This window comes from Megalopta genalis, chromosome 8 (assembly GCF_051020955.1).
Source record: "Megalopta genalis isolate 19385.01 chromosome 8, iyMegGena1_principal, whole genome shotgun sequence".
NCBI classification, from domain to species: Eukaryota; Metazoa; Arthropoda; class Insecta; order Hymenoptera; family Halictidae; genus Megalopta; species Megalopta genalis.
The window spans coordinates 14,981,129-14,997,237 of record NC_135020.1 but is presented as its reverse complement, the minus strand read 5'-3'; the positions used below and the strand labels follow the sequence as shown (position 1 = coordinate 14,997,237).

The 16,109-nt window shown below is 38.9% G+C and overlaps 1 protein-coding gene across 2 annotated transcripts in view; it reads right to left on the bottom strand.

The window, feature by feature from the left end:
- NLG-4 (neuroligin 4) overlaps positions 1 to 16,109 on the bottom strand; it is a 918,748-nt gene that overhangs the window by 814,576 nt on the left and 88,063 nt on the right. The window lies entirely within an intron of this gene.

The window sequence follows — 16,109 nt, the reverse complement described above, 5'->3', positions numbered from 1 at the left end:
GAGTATTCGAATGATAAATAACATTTAGCTTTGCGTTAAGTGTTAAAAATATTATTCAAACAATATATGTAATAAGATTAACTAGAAAAAGTAATTTTGTAAAATATCAATCGAATAGTGTTTGTAGAACACTGAACCGATTCAGAAAACCCATTTCCAAAATTAAACGGTCGCCACGATTTTCCAGATTTTCAAAAGGTGACACGATTATCCGAAGATCTAGATCAAAGCTGACGAGATTTGAACCTTATTACGAAAGTTCGAACGCGAGAGAACCGAAAACGATTAACGACCCGCAGAAACTTGGTGTCAGATGATAAAACTTTATTAAATCGAGCGTCGAAACTGGCGTGAAATGCGGTCCACGTCGGTTCTCGTTCTCTTGATTAATACCAGTCGAGTTTTTTTTCCGCCGTTTGGATGCGTCTCACGAAATCGTCGCCCATCTTTCGGGCAGAAACGCGCGATTTGTTAGAAGCTGTCCGAAATTAAGACCGAAAATAAAGATAGATTAATTTAAAAAAACCTTGACGCGTCTATTTGATTTCAATTCAACGCATTTCTTTTCATTCAATGTTTCCTCAGCGACCATAACCTTAATGAATATCGTCGTTATCAGACTGAGGATTTTTATACAAACTTCCATTTGTGTGCCAGTTTACGAAAAGTAGAATTAAAGAAATTCTTTCGGCAACTAAGAGATTACTAAAAGATTACCTTATGTAAAACTAAAGCAACGGTGCAACAAAGAAAGGCCATTAATTTCTTGAATGTTTCGCTGCACGATGCAACTTGCAATTTATTTAGCTCTGTTGATACAAAATACGAAATACGGTCGTAACAAATATTAAATTCTGCTACTGTATGTGCAATAAGAACTATTAAAAAAATACATAAAAATGCTGCTATTAGAGCTTTTTAACTTACATTCCGCGCATGCCATAGATTTAATCATTCTAAATCCCATTAAAACCATTCTTTACCCGTCGCTCCTTCTCGTGTTCGCAACGACACGAAATGTCACGTTCTCAGAAAAATCTAACGAAACGAGCAAGCGAACAACATTTTCTCGTTAAGTTCAATGATTAATCTAACATATTAATGCTAAGAAATCCAAGCAGCTAAGAAATAAATCACTCCATGAGACGACCAAATACGACACGCAGTTCTTAACCCTTTGCACTCGAGTGGCGACTTTAAGGCGACGCTAAAAATTGCTGTACAATTTTCAAAAGAATTTTCGCATTATTAAATTTGTCTGCGTCCGATAAATTGCCAAATAATAGAGAAATTTACTGTAAGCTTGTGTGTTCAATTTCAATCAAATAAAAATAATCGTACCAAACGGAAATATTGTAGGTTGAAACAAATATCATTTTTTAATTAAAATAGCCTCGAGTCCAAAGGGTTAATATCGCAGAATAAGCGCCTCTCCCGGAGTTTTTAACCCTTTGCACTCGAGTGGCGACTTCGAGGCGGCGCTAAAAATTGTTGTACTATTTTCAAAAGAATTTTCACATTATTAAATTTGTCTGCATCCGATAAATTGTCAAATAATAGAGAAATTTTCTGTAAGCATGCGCGTTCGATTTCAATTCAATAAAAATAATCGTTAACCAAATGGAAATACTGTAGGTTGAAACGAATGTTATCATTTTTGAATTAAAATAGCCTCGAGTCCAAAGGGTTAATATCGCAGAATAAGCGCCTCTCCCGGAGTTTTTAACCCTTTGCACTCGAGTGGCGACTTCGAGGCGGCGCTAAAAATTGCTACACTGTTTTCAAAAGAATTTTCGCATTATTAAATTTGTCTGCATCCGATAAATTGCCAAATAATAGAGAAATTTTCTGTAAGCTTTCGTGTTCAATTTCAATCAAATAAAAATAATCGTACCAAACGGAAATATTGTAGGTTGAAACAAATATCATTTTTTAATTAAAATAGCCTCGAGTCCAAAGGGTTAATATCGCAGAATAAGCGCCTCTCCCGGAGTTTTTAACTCTTTGCACTCGAGTGGCGACTTCGAGGCGGCGCTAAAAATTGTTGTACTATTTTCAAAAGAATTTTCGCATTATTAAATTTGTCTGCATCCGATAAATTGCCAAATAATAGAGAAATTTTCTGTAAGCATGCGCGTTCAATTTCAATCAAATAAAAATAATCGTTAACCAAATGGAAATACTGTAGGTTGAAACGAATGTTATCATTTTTGAATTAAAATAGCCTCGAGTCCAAAGGGTTAATATTGCAGAATAAGCGCCTCTCCCGGCGTTTCTGTATCAGATACAGTCCGAGGTAAGTTTCAATTTCCTTTCTGAAATTTCTTACAGGATCGCGGTGATCCATCCGGATACTCGCGGTAATTCCACAGTTTACCGGGAGCAAGCCGCGCACGGAGGGGCAGATTTCACACCGAGCCCAGCCGATGCAATCCAATTCCGTGCTCGAATTTCCCTTGATCGACCAAGGAGGATGCAGCCCGCGTACCATCGAATCATTAAGCCCGAGGCGCGCATCACCTGTTCGTCCGGGCGCGCGCGCGTGCACGCAAGCGTACGCACGAATTTTGCCGCACAAACGGCACGTTTGACGACCGTTTAACGTTGATTGATCGATCAAATCGTTCACGGGGCCGGCGCCGCATACACGCGAGAATCGGCGTTATCCTATCTGCGGGCCGGCGCGGCCCGAACCGGCCCGATCCACCGCATTATCCGTCGGTTCCACCGGAACTCCGTGAATGGTTTATGGGTATAGCGGAGGCTGGCCGCGGACCACCATGGAAGGAGGACCGGTCACGTATAATTCATTCTGCTGGGACGTCGCACGCGTTCACGCGTGGCTGACATACCGCGGACTGTTCTACTGATCGGAACATCGCTGTCGAGTTTAGGGGGCTTAGCTCGGCGGTTTGTTAGTGTTCCGCGTTCTTCGTACCGACTGCGGTCACTGGATCCGATCAAATGCGATTCCCTGGGAACATCGCTCTTCCCCCTCCCCCCGGAACCTCGGGTTTCGCGATTCCGCTCGAAAATTTTGGGAGAATTGTTCGTTGCTCGGGCTTTTTGTTGCTGCTTGCCCGAAACCGTGGACGATCGAAACAATGAACGTTGCGGCTGTGGGGACCGTGGGCACGCGTATTAACCGTTGTTTAAATCCACAAAACGTTCTTCTGAGATACAATGTTTTCATCTCGTGTGATTTATTGAATTTTTTGCACGTGATGTTGCGATATCAAAATTATTTTGAAACGCGACATAATGTAAAATGATCTTCATTATTTTTAACGCTTGATTTACGGAACCCGTCAAAATGGCGGGTCACTAATTTTTTCATTTACGATTATTCATATCGTAAAGATGCGTTTCTGAGTTATTTATTCACTGTTCGTGTTATTTGCGGCAAATATTACAATGATGTTCGTTAAAAATCAGAATAAATGTCTTATTGTTACCTTTATAAACTAATATAAAACAGCTGTTTTTTTGTGCTCCGTAAATCTAGTGTTGATATTACTGTTTAGAATTAATTATCTTTTTCTGACATACAATATTTTCATTTCGCGTGACTTAATGGATTTTCTGCATGTGATATTGTGTTTAGGACTCATACGATGGTTGTACTTGTAAGAGTTTTTTTTTAATATAAATAAGATTGATAACGTAAAAATAATCTCGAAACGCGACATAATATAAAACGATTTTCATTATTTTTAACGCTAGATTTGCGAAACTCGTCAAAATGACGGGTCACCAGTTTTTTAATTTACGATTATTCATACCGTTAAGATACATTTGTGAGTTATTTATTCACTGTTCGTGTTACTTGCGGCAAACATTACAATAATGTTCGTTAAAAATCAGAATAAATGTCTCATTGTTACTTTTACAAATCAATATAAAACAACTGTTTCTCGTGCTCCGTAAATCTAGTGGTAATATTATTGTTTAAAATTAATTATTTTGTTTGTCGTTCTTAAAAATCAATGTTTCATAACACAAAAGTTAATTGCTTTCTTATGTATTTCTTGCAATTTAATTACATGCTTACATATAAGAATACGCGTTCGTACAACGCGAGGAACATGCTCGACTGCGGTTCGGACAACAAAGATTCAATTATTAGTCGGTGTATCATCGGTAGAACGTTGATTCGTTCGTATAAACAAGGCGCGGACAAACGAGATTCTTCCATACATGAAAATTTCATGTCACATTCACGGTAAGCACTCGGCGAGATGCGGAACTCGGGGCGGAAAAGAAAACCGAAGAACCATATAAACGATCTTCAAAGGAGAAAGGTTACGCGGTCCTTTTTGATTGGCAGCAATTAATTTGTTTTCTTGGCGGAAATAATGGAACAGAAATTCCCGGAGTCGCGATGCTGGTACATTAAAGCTAAAAATACCGTTCCGCCTTTGTTACACGGTGTCGGAGCTTAAGGAATTCAGTGCTCGACGTTCAACCCGGGGTGTCTCAGTCTCCTTTAACCTGAATAGCCGAGCATAATTATCGTCGCTGACGTAGCCGGTAATTTTTACCGGTGGCTATAAATAAATCCGCGGCGAGCAGGAAGTGGAGGCGAAAGGATTACTACGAACGGATGTGCGAGGGAGGTCGATTTCTCGGTCGGCTACGCGGTGAGATTGTTCTTCTGCGATTCTGAAGGAAGTACGGCGACCTGTTTATTGATAAAACTGACCCTCCCAGCTGATACGGTCTCGTGGACCGTGCTCTAATCGATATCACTTTGTAGGACAGAACGGTCGTACGGGGAGCACGCTCGAAAATGAATGGGTGATCGGTTCTGCGTGGCCTTTTTATGGGGCGAAGCCGTGTTGCAACGCTAAAGGGGAAGAAGAACGTTTCACGGAGCGTCGTCGCATAAAAATAACGAGGGCGAGCCATCGGGCCCGGTTCCCCTGTGTACCAGCCACTCCCACTATATATTATCGCGTTGTTATTTCCCACCTTGCAAAGAACGCCTCGAGCAATTGATAGAACCTGTCTACCAAGCCCACCTCTACTATTTCGCGATCCTGAGGACGTCACGTAGACGTGCACACGTATAAAGGCGCGCTCCTTTTGATAGTCGCCGGATATTTATGCCGAAGAGAAATTGTCTGCGCTAATTTAACCCTAGAAAGATAACCATATGACAACGTACGTAAAAGATAACCATACGCTTCAGAGGCGCATGCTTTTCTAAGACGTCAATTTTATACTAACAATGGATATTTATTTAAGTTAATCTAGTCATTTTAAAGGTTTGGCATTATTGTAAAAATAAAATGCATTTATATTATATTTGTTTATATTTTAAGTAATTTTAAACTTAAATCACTAGACCTCTATGAAAAATTAACAAAAATCAACAGTCTTCGCAGGCGCCTCTGCGACGTAGGTTATCTTTCTCGGGTTAAGAGACATGGGAGACAAGATCTACAGTCCTGGACAATCGGTGCTATCTTTAATTTCTCGAAAATTACGTGAAATTTCTCCAATGTAAATTATAGTATTTAAAGAAAGGAAGGAACATGTTAGTAAACAAGATCGTTCTCGCTGATATTCGTAGTCGAAACAACGTGTAAACGCAAGGGGCGAAATAATAGCACACTTGAACTCTCTGTTGCCATTACAGTAATGTCTCCCTAATTGACGGCTCAGATCATTCATGAAAATGGAAATTGTTCACAAATTTTTGTGAAATATAGTGATAATAATAAATTATTAGTAGTAATAATTAATAATAATAATCAATTTACAGAATAAATTAAATAAATGTTCGCTAGAAAGATCGAAGTTCCTATTTTTCAGATGTAATAACGCAGTTTCCTTATTACATACGTTATTGTATGTTCACAATTATTATAGCGCTGAAACATAGATACACGTGTGTACAGTTTTATAGAACAAGTTAAATAAATGTGTGAAAAATTAGTATAGATCGTAATTATTATATCTGAAAAATAGAAACTTCGATCTTCCTGGCGCACATTTATTTAATTTGTTCTATAAAACTGTACACACGTGTGTCTATGTTTCAGCACTAATAATTGTGAGCATGCAATAACATATGTAATAAGGAACCTGTGGATTTTCATGTAAACATACATTTCTATCGGCCTCTAAACTTTTTCGAACCGGAAGAATCCTTTGGCCAACAACAAGATAAAAGTATTACTATGTCTGAAGAATGTACACGTTTTCTTACAGTTTAAAGTTTCGCACATACCGTAACTGCGTAAGAATGCACGTTTCAGTAATAAAGGAGATTCCGTAACACTTTGTTATTTTAACAATTTGCGCTGAACAAGAAACGGAATGCACTGTTTGAAATCGCAATGCAATTTGATGCGAAGAATTCATCGTTTATCTCGTTGTTCGTGGAATGATATATTTTCGGAAAATGAGAACAGCGTTGGAGGAATATTATATTATAATTATATCTAGAAGTAGAAATTATATCTAGAATAAGGATCGGGACGATTTTAAGGAAGAGATTGTGTGCGACAAGATATTTGTTGAGTTATATTTCTTTTCAGAGATTTGAGGCTTTCAGTATTTCATATCTTATACTATATTTTTGAGACTTATTATTATTACTACTTATTATTATTATTATTTATTATTATTATTACTATTTATTATTATTATTATTTATTATTATTATTATTTATTATTATTATTACTATTTATTATTATTACTACTTATTATTATTATTATTTATTATTATTATTGCTTATTATTATTTCAACGTTTCTTATGGATTGCTTCTTCAAAAGATTATGGATTTTATTTCCTAACGCTATTTTTAAACGAACTCAATCACTTGTCCATCTAAAATTTAGGAGAATTAATGATCGTATCTTCACGGCATGAATTCTCTGCCTTTGATCGGCGGATGTGTATTAATAAAGTTCTCTGAATTACAACTTTCATGTGCGATAAGAGAGCGGAATAGAAATTACTTCCACTATATATACAGTAAATACTCCCGAATTAACGCTAAGATTGTACATAAAAATGGACAATTTGGGAAGAGGAGATAACTATAAAATCAAGCCGAAAAACTCGAATAATCATATCTCCTTTTCCCAAATTGTCCATTTTTGTTTACAAGCTGAGTTAGGGAGAATTCACTGTATTACGTAAATCATTATACGTTAACGACCCACGCGTTTCGTACGATCCCAAATAACATAAACAAAGGGGAAAAAATATTGGTATTAACTTACAGGAATTAATTCTACATAATTTCTCTCGCGAACACGTGTTCCCCCAGCAAAGTAAATCGACCCGTTAGCATTTCAATGACCCTCGTGTTCACGCGGCACTGAATAACATAAATAAAGAACGCAAAGTTGATATTATCTTTCAGAAAAAAATATTAAGCGACAGAAAATTTCTCCCCACGAGCACACTTTGCTGCACGCAGCAAAGTAAATCAAGCGGGCAAGGATCCCCGTTCGATGGTTAGCTTTTTAAGCCGGCCGTTAGTCCGCGGGACGGTGTAACAGCCCTAACGCTATCATTCTTACAACGGTGTATAATATTTTAAATCGGACTTATCTCGGCGCGGCCTGTATATTTCCATGGTAACGTAGCCCCGGCCACTGTATCAGGAAATAAATAACAGTATCGAAGAACGCGTGAATCGAGAAATATATGGATATCCGTGAAATACATTACGCGACGCTGGAATGAGGGTCTAGAATTGGACAAGTTATGCGCCATTGGGCAAACAAAATAGATGTGCCACCCCCGCCCGGCCATTCGGTATGCATTATACCCGGCGTTTGGACCAGCGGCGCCCGGAGAACTTTAACGTTGGTTCGAATGCGCGCGTATCACCGAAGAACTTTCGGGCGTTTGTTTCGAATGATTAAGCTCGGCGTGGCGAAATCCTGGCTCGCCTCCTCCCCGCCGAACAACCCCCGCCGCCGAAAGAACCGCTCCTCTCGGCCGGGCAAAAATAAGTTCCACCGTTTAGAAGTTCTTAAAAGCTCCGGCGGGTTGCGCCCGCGCACCCTTTGCCGGTGAATATTGCGCCCCGTGTCGGCCCGAAACTTCCCCGGTACAATCTCCTTACAAGCTTCTCCGCGGTTACCGGAATTGCTTCATTCACAATCCCGGAAGAATGAATGCTTCTCGGCCGCCAGTGTAAATATTAGCCGGCGAACGAACGCAGTCGCACGGCAAACACCGCGACGAGAACGTCATAAATATTTCAGGGGCCCGGGCTTTGTGAGGGGGTGGCGTAGAAGTTGCTCGGACATGTCTAGAGAAATTCTTCGGCCGCGCGGCTGGACGACACTCGATTCAGTTAAATTGCCCGCCGGGCAAATATTGCGAGCTAACAAGCACCAAGTATAATGCAATTTCCTGTATTAGCCGCGCAACAATGGACAATGACTTCGTTCGAATATCTGCTCCGCAGGCGGGATTCATTAATTAGGGTAAATGTGCTTATTGCCGTGGGTGCACGCTTTGCTGCGGTATTTTTTCCGCAATGAGATTTAAATACGTGAAAATATATTTTTCATTCACACAATGAACTTGCATCATTCAAGGAGGATGTATGATTGTCGAAGTAAACTAAATTATTAATCATTGCCATAGTTTTAATGATTTAATATAACGTTCTTCATAAAAGGTAAAAACAGCACAATTGTTTTTCTGTCTCGATGACGAAAGAACTGCTGTCCAAATCATTTTACATTTTTCATACAGCTTTTAATCGAATAGGGAAAAGTTTTTTTTTATTATTTACATACCTACTTGATGCGATAAAAATATTAAGAAGCTTTCCGTGTAGTTTTAATAGAAGAATTAAGCTCTCAGTATTACGTACATTAAAACTGTTAACGTTTGCCATACGATACAATGAAAACATGCACTTATATTGTATACAGGGTGTCTCAAAATTATGATATTTCCGGCAAATTAGAGATTACTGAGGTCATTCGAAGCAACTTTTTTCTTTACAAAAATTTTCCCCGAGGCATCGTTAACGAATTATTAACGAAAAACACTGACCAATGAGAGGCGAGCTCAGATGTCGCGAGGCGGCCCAGCCAACGAGCGCACGAAGCCCATTGGCTCGACTTTTCCGCTCATTGGCTCGGCCACCTAGTGCCAGGCAAGTTCGTTCCTCACTGGTCCTTGTTTTTTGTTAATAATTCTTAAATGATGCCTCGGAGAAAATTTTTATACAGGAGAAAGTTACTTCAAATCATCTCTGGAACTCCTCATTTCCTGAAAATACCATAATTTTGGGACACTCTGTATATTGTACATATTGTATATATATATATTGTATATATTGTACATATTGTATGTATTATATATATTGCATATATTGTACATATTGTATATATATATATATTGTATATATTGTACATATTGTACATATTGTATGTATTATATATATTGCATATATTGTACATATTGTATATATTGTATCTATTGTATATACATATTGTATATATTGTATCTATTGTATCTATTATATATATTGTATATATTATATATATTGTATATATTGAATATATTGTACATATTGTATATATTGTATCTATTGTATATACATATTGTATATATTGTATCTATTGTATCTATTATATATATTGTATATATTGAATATATTGTACATATTGTATATATTGTATATATTGTATATATTGTACATATTGTATATATTGTATATATTGTGTATATTGTATGTGTATATGATGTATAATTTGTACATCATCGTCGGTGTTCTTAAAGAGTCCAAAAAAATGTTCTCGCAAGAGACTACATTTTCTCTTGATACCAGTCAAATTCCATGCAAAACATTTTTTGTAACGCCGCTGTTGGTGGAGTTATTTAGGTGGCCTGGTTTGGATGGATTGCCCTGCATAAATACACTAAACTGCCTCTCTCTAAAAATTTTAGCTGCGCTAATGGAGCTACTTAAATGTTTGGGGTCGCTGGGAATGCGGTCCGTGCATAAACAAAAGGATCGTTACGAATTTCACGTATAACGTTCAACATATTTCCTGTCCCATTGGAGCCGCGGTTGCCGTAAGATACCCACGCTCCTTCAAATCCCACCCTGGAATCGGACCTAGCGGAAAGAGTGGTACGTCGCATCGTATCAGAAAACTTTGCCGCCGACAGGAAAGCAGCCGTATGTTCGAACTTCGACTTGTTTGAATATTTATAGAAGTTAGCCGGCCTCACGGTCGCGGTCCAAGCTCCGGCTGCCATGTCGGCAGCACGGGCGCAAGGACTTCTGGAATTTCACTGCGGTTTAACGAGTGCAGTCGTTCAACGAATCGCGCCGCTCCTCCTCCCGCACGATAAAACAATTGTTCCGAGCGACCGCGATTTTCATAAAATCACAGCACTCGACTCGAAACAGCTCGACGAGTTTTAAGATCCGTTCGCCGATACGTTGAACCCTGGCGGCACTGTCATCGACCTCCCGGATCAGAGAGTCTCCCACGATGGAGACATCAACGACAGGAAACAAACGTCCGCTGCTAGGAAACGGTAATGAAATTCGTCGATGGCTTTCGTGACGTTCCATCCTTTCGGTATCGATGCGCGCCCGAACAACTTGCGAATTTTGCGGATGAAGAAGCACGCGAGTGCTCGCGAATAGGGGCTATTCAATTCTCTGGCGAGGTCGTGGTTGAACCGATAGACGCATAGCAGATCATTCCATAACCGCTGTCGCTCTAGAAATTATTCGGTTGCAGCATATGAATTATCGGATTCGCTTTTGAAACTGAAAACTGTCTGAAACTTGCGAAATTGACTCTGAAAATATTCGTTCTAAGCTCGGATAAAAAAGTATAAAAGACTTGTTGTTCCGTCAAGTTATAATTATTGCTAACATTTGTTTCGACATTGTTCATTAAATCAGCCATTCGAATATCCCCCAAAAAGATTTAGCGATTTAATCGAATTTTAGAAAAGTTTTAACTGTCCCTAATTACATGCGAGACTATTTCACGAAATTCAAAAAAGGCAAGAATTCGTTTAATCGGCTACAAAATTTCTTTTAACGAAACCAGGATGGAAGTGGCGCAAATGTTTGTCGGTATAAACGTTTCCTCGACTGTGTATCTATCATTAAAAACGGCCGTAACTGTCAAACAACGTATCAAATTTATTTTTCTCAGATGTGCAGCAAATTCTCCCTAATCGACAAATTGCGCAAAAATGGACAATTTGAGGAAAGGAGATACGATTATTCGAGCTTTGTGGCTCGTTTTTATAGCGGCTGACAATCGATAACCATAAAAATGAGGAAACTGTAAACATTTTTTTGTGCAATCTGAGCGTCAATTAAGGAAAATTTACTGTACAGTAATGTCTCCCTAACTGACGCTCAGATTGCGCACAAAAATGGACAATTTAGGAAGAGGAGATACGATCATTCGAGCCCTGCAGCTCGTTCTTATAGTTGTTATCAATTCGTTACTATAAAAGCGAACCGCAAGGCTCGAACAATTGTATCTCCTCTTCCCAAATTGTCCATTTTTGTGGACAATCAGAGCGTCAATTAGAGAGACATTACTGTAATCTTACGATCAGAACGGAGTTTCTGCTTCAATCGAGAGAAACAAACGAAGTTTTCCGAAACAATGTTTAACCCTTAGCGCTCCAAAGGCTCCGCTACGGAGACATTTATCATTTGTTCCATACTCCGAAGGATCCGCTGCGGAACCAAATATTTTTGGCATATGTTATCGTCGGCGTTAACAATTGTTATCTGTACCATTACTATTAAACCATTTTTTTGACCTTTTCTATGGTTAGCAACATGGAGAAAAATAAATATTATGATGAGAATTTAGAGCCGAGCGATACCGAAGACGTATTCGATTTTGAAGAGTTAAAAGACATCGTGGAAGACAATGTTGGTTATGATTCTGACACTTCGAGTAGTATTAGCGAAATTATACTACCAAAGAGACGAAGAATGAGAATTATTGAAAGCGAAAGCGAAGATTCGTTACAAGACTTAGATGAACGGCGCGATGTTACGGAATAATTACATATTCCGGATAGAATACCTTTTAGCGTATTGCAACAGGTCATTGGACCACAAGTTCCTACAAACATCGAACAGCCGATACAATATTTTAAATTATTTTTCACGGACGAATCGGTAAATGAAATTATAAAGGAAACCAACAATTACGCAGAAAATGTTCTAAACTTGAAAGAAATATCTAGTAACTCTATTTGGCAAAGTGAATACTGTGACACTTGCCCAAGTAAACCCAGAATGCACATGGGAGATTGTTACCAAAGATATCACACCATGGTGAATTACAAAATTTAAAGTTTATCTCTTATTTACAACAGGAAAATGTATATTCATAAAATAAGTAAAATCTAATGCATTCACAAGGACGTGTAATCTTTTCTGTTCGAAATAAGACTTCTTTTATCTCAGACGCTCCGCTCCAAAAATGTGCCGGAGTTGCTGGTATGCAGTACTCGAGAAACGCGCGGAGCGCTAGGGGTTAAGAATCGAAATTCTAGTAATGATTAACGGATGCCTTGAGCACGAAAGTCCGATGACAAAAGTCCGAGTCCGAGCGACAACGTCCGAAGTCGCGGAATCCGAGAAGTATGCAATTCTGATCGATTCGAGTCGCGCGACAGATGCACAAGTTCCTTTAAAGTTCATCGATTCGGACGGGTCGCCGGAATTCTTTCGCTCGAAACTGATTCGGCACTCCTTCATTATGGCACGGACGTCGTATGTTCCCGACTTTTAACAGATCGAGGAGCTCGGGATCGCGAGTATGCCCGCCTCCGCGGATGCAACGATTCCAGGTGACGCGTGTGCACATCGGTTATCTGGGCCGGAAGATTTTTTCTAATATTTCCCGGCGGTATTGTTTGCTCCATTTGCGAACACGTATCCCCGTTCGCCGAGACTTACGCTTGTTAGCGCCAACACTCGCTGCCGTCTGTTAGCCTTCTCGCTAACAGTGGGCGGGGTGCTGGTGCGTGTCGCGTTGAAAAAAAATTCTGCTCGAGCGACGCCGGTGAAACGGATTCTGTGCCACGCCGCAACTGTACGCTACATGGTTCGCGGACCGCTGTAAAATTAACCCCCTGCGCCAGATGCATCATCCCATTCCGCGTTCTTTGTTCATTTCACCGACTACACTATGAAATTTTAACCTTGCGCCAGCAGCGTGATAATTACGATTATACCCGTCGTTGTCGCGATCTCGACAAATGAACGATCAATCGCTCGATCACTTGCCCGTGTTACGTGGAGATAGATCTGTGATGAGACGACTTTGTCGATCTTTGTGCAAAATAAAAATCGTCTTAGTTCATTGTATGAAACGCAAGCCTGATGAAAGTGTCTGTTATCTCTTGATAGTTTTAATAAGTTCTAGGTACTATGAAAATATTCACAAACGGGGTTCTTGTGTTTTTAGAGTTTTGCATTTCATCTAGTCATTTTTATCATAAATTCGTAAAATTCACAATCTAGAGGCGGGGCTTCAAGTATTAGCTTTTAACGACAGTCGAAAATGCATTATTTCTCATATTTGAAACAATTAATCGCCCCGCGGATCTTTGCGCAAAAAAAAAGTATTTTTTGCGAATTGCAACAATATTGAGAGATTGGTAATGATTATTAATACGAATAGCAACAATAGTCAGAGATTTGTTTTCTTCCTCTTTAACAACTTTAGTAAATTGAAAATAATATAGAGATATTTTTAAATTATCTTGATCCGTTTGCTGTTTTAAATTTTATCCACTCATTTTTGTCACAAACGCATAAAATACACTGTCTACTAATTATATTAGTTTTATAAAGTCAATACAGATATTTTTCTTGAAAATAAAAGAGGGAATAATTTCCTAATCCCTGACAAATATTAAATTTCGTTCGTACCACTTATATCCTGGTGCAGCTGCGAGTGGTAATTAACAACGGAAATAAAATTTGTGCCAACAGATAGTGGCCGAAATATCTCGTAACTCCGACGCAGCAGTATGTCACTGTACCAGCAGGATCACGACAGTGCAGGGCATTGTTGTTCGGAACAACGGGTCTGGTTTTTAACGTTTACCCGTACTCCGTGCCTCGCGAGTGCTATCGGGGAGCGCACGATTGTCTCCGTGACTCGAGCAAACCAAAGAGAAAGAGAGAGAGAGAGAGAGAGAGAGAGAAACGGAGAGCGAGAGAGTTTTAGAGAGAGAGGGAGAGAAATGAAGTGCGAGAGACAGAGAGAAGTGGAGAGCGAGAGAGAGAGAGAGAGAAATAAAGAGCGAGAGAGTTTAGAGAGAGAGAGCGAGAGAGTTCAAAGAGAGAGAGAGAGAGAGAGAGAGAGAAATGAAGTGCAAGAGACAGAGAGAAATGGAGAGCGAGAGAGAGAGAGAGAGAGAAGTGGAGAGCGAGTGAGTTTACAAAGAGAGAGAGAGAGAGAGAGAGAAAGAGAAAGAGAAATGGAGTGTGAGAGAATTCAGAGAGAGAGAGAGAGAGAAATAAAGTCCCAGAAAGTTCAGAGAGAGAGAGAGAGAGAGAGAGAGAGAGAAAGAGAAATGGAGTGCGAGAGAGTTCAAAGAGAAAGAGAGAGAGAGAGAGAGAAATGAAGTCCCAGAAAGTTCAGAGAGAGAAAGAGAGAGAGAGAGAGAGAGAGAGAGAGAAATGGAGTGCGAGAGAGTACAAAGAGAAAGGAGAGAGTGAGAGCTGGAGATAGTCGGTCGGCCGTCGTCACCCAGATAATTAGCCGAATGGAAAATTTGACCCGCATACTCGTGTCTATTATCGAGTTGTCTCTGATCGATACGCTCTTTTAGCTGCTGCTCCCTCGCCCGTGAAACGATTCGCGTCCATCAATCCGACTGTTCATAATTTCATGATTTCATCCCGCGGGATCTTTTTCTTTCTGGGATTCGTGATGTACCAACGACCGTGACACCAAGGACATTTAACCGACTGCTCTTGCAAAGAAACATGCGAACATCACACTCGACGATCCGATTTGACTCGGTACTTTTTTCATTCGCTCTTTTTAATTTTCATGTGTATCTTTTTTCCTTTTATTTTTCTATCGCTACCTTTTAATGTATTTTCCTTTTCCTTTTTTCTTTTTTACCGTATCTATACCACTTAATTCGCACCTATATTAAAATGCGATTCTCGTAGAATATTCCACACCTTGCGAGGAGTACAAACTACGGGAACTTTCGCAACTCTTGTATCTCTAATAGAATTCGAAATATTCTTAGGTACGCTTCCTTTCCGACGCTATAGCTTGCTTTTCGAGGAATTATTTGTATCCTCATAAATAAAAATCTCATGAACTCTGAACCGGTACTATGTGTATTTATTAAAGTAGTATCGTACCGATCGTGTTGGCTTAATTCTTCATTTCCAAAAATATATAAAGTAATTATTGTTCGAAAGATAATCAATTAGATTGCATAGAGAATTATTTTATCAGTTAAGATAAAATAAAAGAGCACTAACAATTGTTTTCTTTCGCTTTATCTGTCAATGATAAAAATACTATCTGTTCCGAAAATGATTTTCAGTGTATATTAGAAATAATACGCAGTGCTATGATTATTATACTGAAAAAATTATTATTATACTGAATATTATTATATATTATTATTATTATTATATCATATTATATATATTATTATATATTATTATTATTATAATATTATATTATATATATTATTATTATTATATTATATTATATATTATTATTATAATATATAATAATATCTGAATATCATTGTTACACTAAAATTACTGAAATATTGGTGTCGACAGGATTTCGTGAATTTTTGTCAGCCAAAGCAGGACCAATGTCGCACGCAATGGACCATTGCAGTGACACACGGACGCAACCTCACGGATTTGCCATTAATACATAAAGTCGAGGTAAAGCAGGGCACCGAAATTTCGCCTGAAAATCCGAACCGATATTAGAATGTTGAATGTTTGAGCGGGAGGAGTCCTCCGAGTCCTTCGAGAAATAATTAGCGCGAGCATCCTAGCGGATTGATGAAGAGGATTCGGGATTGAACGAACCGAAAGACTTGGCGTAGAACCACG